The following is a 9978-nucleotide window of genomic DNA, read 5'->3' on the forward strand; positions in this document are numbered from 1 at the left end:
AGCTCGCTCGTGTCGCAAACGTAAACTTTCTGAATAATAAGCGTCGTAACATGGTAGTACAATTGCGCACTATTACCACTAAGTACCATATCGACGGTATCTGCAACTTTTCTTTAATCTACAGATTGCGACCGAGTATGGTACAATCAACACTTGACGCGACACTACTGTCTTCTTTTCTGCTTGACGAAACCGGTAACGACATACCCATACAAAACATAAACATTTCAAATGCTAAAAATAAAAACGAAATCGGCAAATTTCGGTGTTTCTGGGATATCTTCGAAATCAATCGCAATTTTTTGGTTTTCTTCACAGCATGATGATAACCGTTTAATTGTGCAACTTTTTCCTAATTTTACCATCATCGTATCTTCTGTGGTGATTGAGATCCCCATGATAGGCATCCTTATCTTGGACACTGTGTATAACAATCAAAAATATCAAATAACAATAAAATAAAGCTACTCCTATTAATTACGATAAGTCGTTAATCATTATACTTACATGCGAAATCGTACTTAACTCGAACTTCCAAAGGCGACCCGACCGCCACTCATTTTTGATCGCCCGTTACATTTAAACTATAAATTAGCAGTTTCCGCATACATTTCGATTGCATATTTCTTTTTTTCTCGTGCAAGCCATTGTACATACATATCCCACTTTAAATTTTTTATTTAAACTGATGCATGGTAAGTGAGTCATAAAATTCTCTTCAAAACTCGAGATACTAATACCCTAGTATGTAAAATATAAAACACCAATAAATTTTATGTTGCATTTTACACAAAGACCGTAAAACAAAGGTATTACAAACAATACGTTAATTCATGTATAGGGCGATTCATTGGAAATAATTAACTTTCGGTAGAAGAAATGCTTCCATCGCAGAATGAGCGTGTATTCTAAACAAATCATCGGTGGCTTTTATAATGCTGAAGGATCAATAGAACATCAGTTGACCGTAAACATTCTGGACGAACAAAGGGCAGAATTAAAAAATATTGTTTATAATGAATTCGCGTTTCCTTTGAACGGATCGAATCAATTTGGGTTGCCAATCATGTACCACTATCCGTTAAATTTCACTAATCATTTCTCACGTTAAAATTGTCATGTTCGATACCCTATGTTGAATATTACTCTCTACATGGTTACTTATTATAACGGCAGATTTTGTATATTACCACGTTAGTTAGTAGTTCAGCTTATGGTTTAGTTTAGGATAATTGCGTTAGCTTTGGGATTTTCTGATTTTTCTTTTACTTTTAGAGAAAAGTGCAAATCTAAAAAAATAATTTCACTTCAATTCAATTTAAAATTTCTCAAAAACTAAGAAACTCACAAAAAACTGTAATGGGCTTTTTTTAGAGTTTTTTATACCATTAGTGTATGTGAGAATAACTTACAAGAATTTTTTTTAAGCCATTATGGCCCTTTTAAAGCTTTTGTCACTCTCAAAACCCTGAAGATGCCAAAGGAACGAAATCACGCACCCACACCGCCAAATAAACAAAGGGCCCTTTTTTCGCATACACTGGCAAAATTCTATAAAAAAGTTCAGTTTTTTGTGAGTTTCTTAGTTTTCAAAAAATTTTAAATTGAAAAGTAAATCTATGTTATATATTTTTTTTAATGTGCACTTTTCTCGAAAAGTAAGCATCATAGCGATTAAATACAGAAAAAGATGTGTACAAAAACGAGCTGCACAAAATAGTCTCATACACTTTTTGCGTCAGGTTCAAAATAAAGGCGCCAGAGGTAAATATAGTGGGAAAGTCGGGAGTTTTATTAAAATTTGACATATTTGATCGCGCCTTCCAGCCATAAGCCACGAGATTTCAGACATGACCATTTCTAGTTGGCTATGTATCAGGATACTTTACAAAATCAAACATGTAATGATAACTAACATTATCTGTAGCTAGCTCTTAAGAGTTTGATAGAATGCGTCACATTCGTGCTGCTTAATTGCTTACCTACCAGTAATGGCACTTGTAACATTAAAATCCTTGTTACTATCCTTTTTAAATCCAGTACTTGTTGGATATTTAAGAGAGTGGCGTCCCTAGAAACAGTAGCCTTTAACTTGAAGGTTATATCGGCCGTCTCAAGTGAAACTCAATTGCAATTGATTTTCTTTTTGGGTGATAGGTATCGGAAAGTACACAGGGTGGTCCTCTTAGAGGGCTGGTTATTACAAATGTTGGTTATTTTCAATTTTTGAAGTCAAAATTGTCACAAGCACCTGTCTGGTGGGCAGCAATACAGACTTAATGTGATTTACGTGACCAAAAGAACAACAAGTAGACTTACTCATGATGAGATCACAGAGTTTCTTGAGAATCGCTAGGTTGCCGCATTTAAAATGACATTGGGTTAAGCGAAGCCGATTGAATAATGATTAAAGATGGCCGATTTCACTAATTGGCTCCATTTTGGAACGTGATGAAAAACTTGAAAAGGGAGTAGGGACTAGGTAGAGAGAGTCTAGCAAAGGGGATTCTGTTGGTGATCACCAGAACGTTTAAAATTTTTAGGGCGTAAATCAGAAAGCTTTTAGCTTATAACCCGAAATTCAGTGCGAAATTTTCAGTGAGTGGATAAATTCAATTTAATCGCGGAAAAGGATCCAGAGGATTATGTTTGTTTTATCGAGTACCGGTTTCCAGGCCGCAGGAAGAATTGAAGGAGAAAAACGACGCGATGCAAGCGTTTTTCGGTGTCGTACGCGTACGTAAATTCGTGTCAATTTATTCAGTTGAACGAACCAGCTAATTATCACTGCGTATAAAAATCTCTGTCGCCTTTGATCAAGGGGCAAATACCTACGGCAACATAGCCATCTACCAGTACCACCTCACCTGTTGAGAGGTAATCAACCATCCCATCACGAGAAACGAGAACGGAGTTCCATAAAGATAGGTAGTTAAATCCAGGGCATTCGAGGGAAGAGTCGGTACTCTATTTGCGCGTTGAGTAAGAAGGGGAAGTCGTTATACCTATTAAGTTACATTTAAATTTATATTCAGTCAACCGCATATTTAAGAGAGAATTGGAGTTTTTAAAATGAAATAATTTTCTTTGCAAATCAGATATTAATAAACATGTAAACAAATATAGCAAACGAGCTAATAGGTATGGCTATAGCATGCGAAAAACCAAATTTTGAAACTGGGGCTACATTTGCTTTTATTCCAAGTACCTAAGTTACAAATTTCATTTAAATGCTTTCGTAAATAATAAAGTTGGCACTGCGCATGCGGAAAACCAAATTTTGAAACTGGCGTTACATTTGCCTGTATTCCAAGTGCCTATGTATCATATATTTTATTCATATACCTTCATAAATAAAAAAGTTTGCAATATAAATGGTCGAAATGCAAAAAGGGCACTGAATGTTGAATCGATTAGACTCCACTTTTGGAATCGCGTATTATATGGTTAGAGCTATGCCAATATTGTAACGTCACTTATATTATTCGAGGGCAGTTGTTTCCCTAGGAGCCAAAGTCGTGGCAGAAGGCATGGCCGCGTTCCCGCCAACTACGACAGGCGTCCCATATTGTTTTGTTTTTGTTTTTAGAGTTGTTGTCAATTAATTAAGAATGCGTCGCCATAAATAATTATGTAAAAGTGTTTTCTTCAAAATAAATTATTATAACGTCGTTATTTTTAATATCAGCGTTATAATATTAAATTTCAGGCAATTCGGTTAATAATTAATAGAGATGTCAAAAGGGCTTTCCATATTTTTTTTACCTTCGTTGCCAATTCACGAACTCCGATCTACAAATTTTATAAAGAATCCACCTAGGAAATTTCATCGTAATCGATTCGTTATTGAGATATCGCGATAACGGAAGGACGGACAGAGCGACAGACATCGCAAAATTATAAACTCCTTAGGAGCTCGTTAATAAAGGAATCTTAAAGGGGTAGTATACCCAAAATCAAAAAAATTATAGAAGAAAATCTAAGAACAAAATTTCAAACCGGAGTTTTCTACGATGAGTAGTTTTCAAATTATTAACGATGAAAGTTTGAAAGACAGAACATGTGACGTCATCCCGACAACGTGGGTGCGGCGCACATTAATCGTCAAGATTTTTTTTGTTGAGGTGCCAGAGCTATAAGCTATTGAATACAAAAAGAACCTTTAAAACTGTGGGAGTAGTTGCGGCCTCGAACATTCTCAAAAGTCTATGGAAATGGAGAATGCTTTTATTGCAGGAACCAAAAAAATAATATGTTCGTTGCTACTAAGGAACTCGACAGGCACCCAGTGCATATCTACTAGTTTTTCATGAAATAGTGGTTTACAGTATAGTTGAATTCCGTAGTTCCAATTTAATAAGCGTGTACCTGAAACCATAAAACATTTTTTTGGACAGTAAAAGTTTATTTAAAAATAGAGGCTGATTAGCAAAAAAATAATGAACATGTATTAGGGGTTTATTCAAAACGAGATGATTGTGGCGGGCTCTGTGAGGTAATAAGCTCGACCAATCAGCTGTTAGAACCATTCAGATGACATACGACTTGGCAACATTGTAGGAGAATGCCATTTGTAACTTGCGTCATCTGTCACAGGCACTTGTCACTTGTTCACTTCGCGCACAGCCGTCTATAATTACAAGCCATGCTGAGAAGTTTGGCAACGTTGCCCGAAAGTCAATCGGTGGGCCGATTTAAGTTTTAATGGCGTCTTGTTGCTCTTGAAAAATTGCATTTTTCCTCTCTCCTGTGTTTCGCCTTGGTGGTTTTAATACAGACGGACGATACTTAGGCAGCTTACAATGGGGTTTTCCGCGTTTTTTCAAAAACCTTGAAAATGAACTCCAAGCACATTAAAAAAATTAGTGGTACTCATTTTTTTGTCAAGAGAAATCGTTGTGATTAGCAAACACGATTCTAAAATGAACGGCGTTTGAAAAGTTTCGAATGACCGCCAACGTTGCTGTGACGTCACAACGCACGTTGGCGCTCAGCCGTAGCATTGCTTACAATCGATTCAGAGAAAGAAAACGTCGTTTTGACGGAAAAAGGCGTCGAATAATTATTGCATTTGTGCCTGGGTGTGATATCAGAAGTCATCGCGAACCTAATAAATTGTATATAAACGTCCCAACAGGAAATATACGAAAAAAAGTTCGACGTGATACCGCGAATTTGACATCCCATTTGTATTGTTGTGAAGACGATTCTAATTAATTAAAGTGCATAATGTCGATTTACTTTCAGTCAGTTATCGACGAAAATCCATAGATATATAATATTGTAATTGTAATTCAGAATATGATTTACTTCGAACTCTGTTCTGGGCATATCTGTGCCCTTACAGCGCACACATTTTTCTCTATTTTCACTTCCACATATCCAACACCCTAATTTTCTCGTTGAAATCCGTAAGGTGCATACTGTATTAGGTACCTACACTATACCTTGCACTATACACACATAACTTGATGTTATACTTCCTATGAACCATAACAGATTTGCTTCTGGGCTTTGACTCCACTCGGACTCCACTCAACCGAGTGGCATGGAAAAACTCACTTTTCGAGAAAAAGGCGGCGACCATTAACACTTCAACCTTTGGCAGACTCTCTAACTGCCCCTTTACGAACCAGTCAGAACTCAGTTTATGGCAGATTGCCATAATAAGTCGAATCGAACTCCTATCAATGTCATGCACTAATATAACTCCCGATCGGCAACCCGCGTAGTGACGTATGCGACGCTCGGCCAATATCGGCATGTCGTCGGTTGCATGACAAAATTTGAAAGTTTTACGATATTATATGTTGTTTATTGACATGCTGCAATTAGGAAAAAAAGTTTTGTATATGAGATGTTTAATTACAGGTTATAAACTTTACAGTAAGACACAAAAAAGTTACAATATTTTTTTTCAGGAAGACCCTATTGTACATATATTTTATCCATTTTTATTTGACATTAAAATTCGGAACGATGTAAATTGGTAACTGCATCATAATGTGTTTTCCATCGAGATCTCAGAAATTGGTGAACTTCTGTCTAAAAAGGTCGAGGTGAAGTACACCCTTGAGCACTTAATTTCGGCAAAAGGACAGTAAATCGCTGTCCATCAGCGAGGTTTTATCAACGACCAGGTGCGATTTGGAATGGCAGATTTTAAGCCGGTCGCTAGCTACTCCAGTGGGTCTAGGTACGAAGGTTTTAAAGAGGGGATCCCCGTAGACTTCAAATTCCCGTACCGTGAAGTCCTGGGAATAAGCCGGAAGGTGCCTTCAGAAAATCGACTTGACATGTCCCTGCTAGAATATCTGAAATACAAACTAATAAAATAATAATTGTATTCTTTCACGATAAACACTTACCGTACTTACGTACCACGTAGTTTGTAGGTCATATTTGAGCTTGTACACAAATACAAGTGCTTGTAAAGGGTCCAGTAAGGAGTAGCCTGCTTTAGACGTTATGACAACAAATCGATATATTTCGTTTAGCAACTTACCTGAATAATAATTTCTGTTCATTCCGTACAGAGTAACACAAATTGTCGCATTCTCGCTATGTTAAAACAGGTAAATAGAAATATTACACCCAAAACACATATAAAATACACCTGAAATCTGCCAAGTTGAATTAGGAAATCGGCCTACCATGCAGTGTTGCCATAATTCTCAGCACGGCTTGTAAAGATAGATGGTTGTGCTTTCGCGTTAGATGCAGTTAAACAATAAACATGTCTCTTAAAACGTCAAATCCGACGTCAGACCCTCGCACCTCGCACAAGGTTGCCTTCTACGTGATTGGTTGTAGGCCTGGTTGTAGGTTTGTGACGTATTTTAGCTTTCAACTGGAGCTTGACTGGATATTAATACCTCATGGGAAAATTACTAAAATATTCTACACGTTCGATTCCTAGTCACGTCTACATCCAAACAAACATGTCGATCACGTACCTTTTTGCATCACCAACACTTGCATTAAATCGATTTGACAAACAAAATTTAGTCAATTTTTCAGTAAGTAGTGTTGTTCGTCAATGATACCGTGTGAGGTAGGATAAGTTTATAAACCCCGTTCAAAATGCGGAAATATGCAGTTTGACCTTCCCAAATATGCATGCATCACATCAAAGCTCGCAAATAATGTTTAAAAGAACACTCATTGCAAATGCAATACAAGCCGCATAATAAAAGAACTCCGTTTTTCTGTTAAACAAACTATTCGCAATGTTCATGAATTTTTATAACGCATGAGAAAGTAATTAAATGTTATGTTGTATCTACTTATGTATCTTACAAGACCTATTTGATGAATAAATAATTAGTAAAAAATGGTCCCAACGTCCTTTTTTAATTGTTTCTAATTAGATTTCAATCTCTATTAGTATTAGATTAATCGTCACCCGCTGCGTTACGAATTAAAGTAGCAATAAATTATAGCAAACGTTTATTTTAAAAAATCGATATTTTAATTAATTGGAACAAATAATCCTAAGTCATCGCGCTAATCTACTAACTTTGGGTCGTTGGACAGCATAAAAATGTATAGGTACTGTGGGTATTAAAAATGTACCAAATCAATTTTGTATTAGTTACTCGTGCAATTTATTTTTTACACGAGCAGATGATGCTCATAATGTATGTGCCGCCTACTGCGTTGATGGTGTTTCGTGAGCCCAAAGAACCCGAGAACAATAATTGTCGATGGTGATGCTACAATGACATTACAAGAATGCGAACATGTTCAATTTTTGCTCACTTATCAATAATGTAACACGTCGAGATTCCTATAAAATTGCCAATCTATTTGTGTACCATTGCTGTTTGACACGCTGCTAGTGATTTGTGCTTATTCGTTACGAAAGAATTACAGCACTCGTAATCTCGAAAATGTAGTTCGCGGAAAAAAGTAGGAACGTTCTTCGAATTCAAAAAAAAAGATGTTATAACAAAACATTATGCCGTGAATGGCTTCTATTACCTATACTCCAAATAGCTTTAAAGAGATTAGAAAGTTGTCATTCGTGTCAAAATCCCGGTATGGACGATCACGTTACGTTCTCATATCCTTTTGTAATATTTATGAGATGATGCTAAAGTGGTTTGTAACACCAAAATAAATTCGTGGACACTCTTTTTTGGCGAGATAAGCAATCTTTGAATACCTACACCAAGAGAACTGCACTCTTTGCCTGTTTCCTCTTTACCAATTGTTCTAAAGATTCCCCTTACATGTGCTGCTAAGTATTATTATAACTGTCATGATTTATTTCATTTCATCGATTTTGTTAACAAAGACTAAACTAGTTCATGCGATATTGCGATATCATCCCTTGCTAATTTGCAACCTGATGTACTTTTGTGCCGAAAGGAATGTTAAGGGTTTTAGTGCCTCCGAGTGCCAGTTTTCTCTCTGTTAAGTAATAACTATTCCCCATTTAAGTAATTCCTCCCACACTTCCCCTGCACAGAGGACCATATTATCTACTGCCGTGGCTAGTAGCCTCGTACTGGCCCTCGACCCCTTCTTATTGCCTAGCATACTTTATCTTCCTCGCATGCGGGATGAAGGTTAAGCTTCTGTCCAATTCTACTTCCAGTATATAGATGTTCCGCGCTGCCTTTATTTGTTGCCCCATTACCGTAATTTGTGTAAGCTTCAACCTTCTACTTCCAGTCATTAGTGCTGCCTTAGTTTTCTTAGGCTCCATTGTAAGTATCCTTATGCTCCATCCAGGTTTGCATCCTCGGGCAAGCTTCTTCTATGTCTCTTTTAATACCTTCCTCCTTACTTCCTGTTGCCACCAATTGCAATGGGATGTGTTTAATTGTAACAGTGGGCCGATCATTGGCCCCTGTGGTACATCAGTTGTGACTACAAATTCATGTACCTATGTACTTCTCCATCCGGCTTCACTGTGGATGACGTTCTAACCTGTACATAGCTATATGTACCTATATGTATTATTATTGCTTTAAGGTACTTTAAGGTTTGTAGTTATACCTAATCGAGTTCGGCCTATATTCCTCGCATGCTTGTATAGGGTTTGTGCATCCTACGAGTCTATGATCTTGACTTCCACAATTTAAACACATTTCACTCCGGTCCGCCCCACTACATTTTGGAACAATATAAAATAAATATATCCACTAAATGTCAAGTACAGGTTTCATAAGAAAGAAAGCAAATTTCCAGTTAATTTAATATTCTTAAGTACTGCAAATAGGCAATATATGTCAAAGCCAAAAATTAGTTTCGGTGACGCAGAGGTACACCACTGACTAAGGAAAGCGTGAACGAACAAAAGATACTGCTGTGGCCCCACGTTGGGCACCAAATAAATAATGCTGTGACCCCACGTTAGGCGCCAATTAAATAATTCTGTGTGCAATGGCACGCGGTCAACTACACTACTATGATCTCTCCTCGTACACCTCCGGCATTCGCTACAAAGCCAAATCCTAATAATGACTCGAAATTAAAAATTTAGGAGTCTCAGTAGCCTCGATTAACTTCCGAAAATTCCAAATAATCAACTTCAACAAATTTTTTTTAACACCTGCGATAAATCTTGGGCACAAATAGAAAAACCTGAACATGAGAACTCTTATCTGGGTCATACAATAGATTCAAATAGGTAAACATATTCCGAAACACATACGCAATTATCTCTCCCATAACAACATTATGAGCAAAAGAAATCGTGCACCTGTATCCTTTATTATCAGCACCAAACAACGTCTGGTACTTTTTCGAATTTGAAGGCAGTTTCCTCGGATATGTTGCATCATTGTGTATTCAGCTACTATACCATTGAAGCGGTCTGTTATAATTTTGCTAATAGGAGGAGCATTTTCGAAGGGAAGAGAAGATTAATTGTAACCTGAAATGAAAATCAACATCAATTACTATAAGTTTTTTTTTGATTTGTATAAAGTAGTGGCCGGTTACTTTTAGAAATTTGCATAAACGTTT

The sequence above is a fragment of the Photinus pyralis genome, unplaced genomic scaffold, assembly GCF_008802855.1.
Source record: "Photinus pyralis isolate 1611_PpyrPB1 unplaced genomic scaffold, Ppyr1.3 Ppyr1.4_LG10, whole genome shotgun sequence".
NCBI classification, from domain to species: Eukaryota; Metazoa; Arthropoda; class Insecta; order Coleoptera; family Lampyridae; genus Photinus; species Photinus pyralis.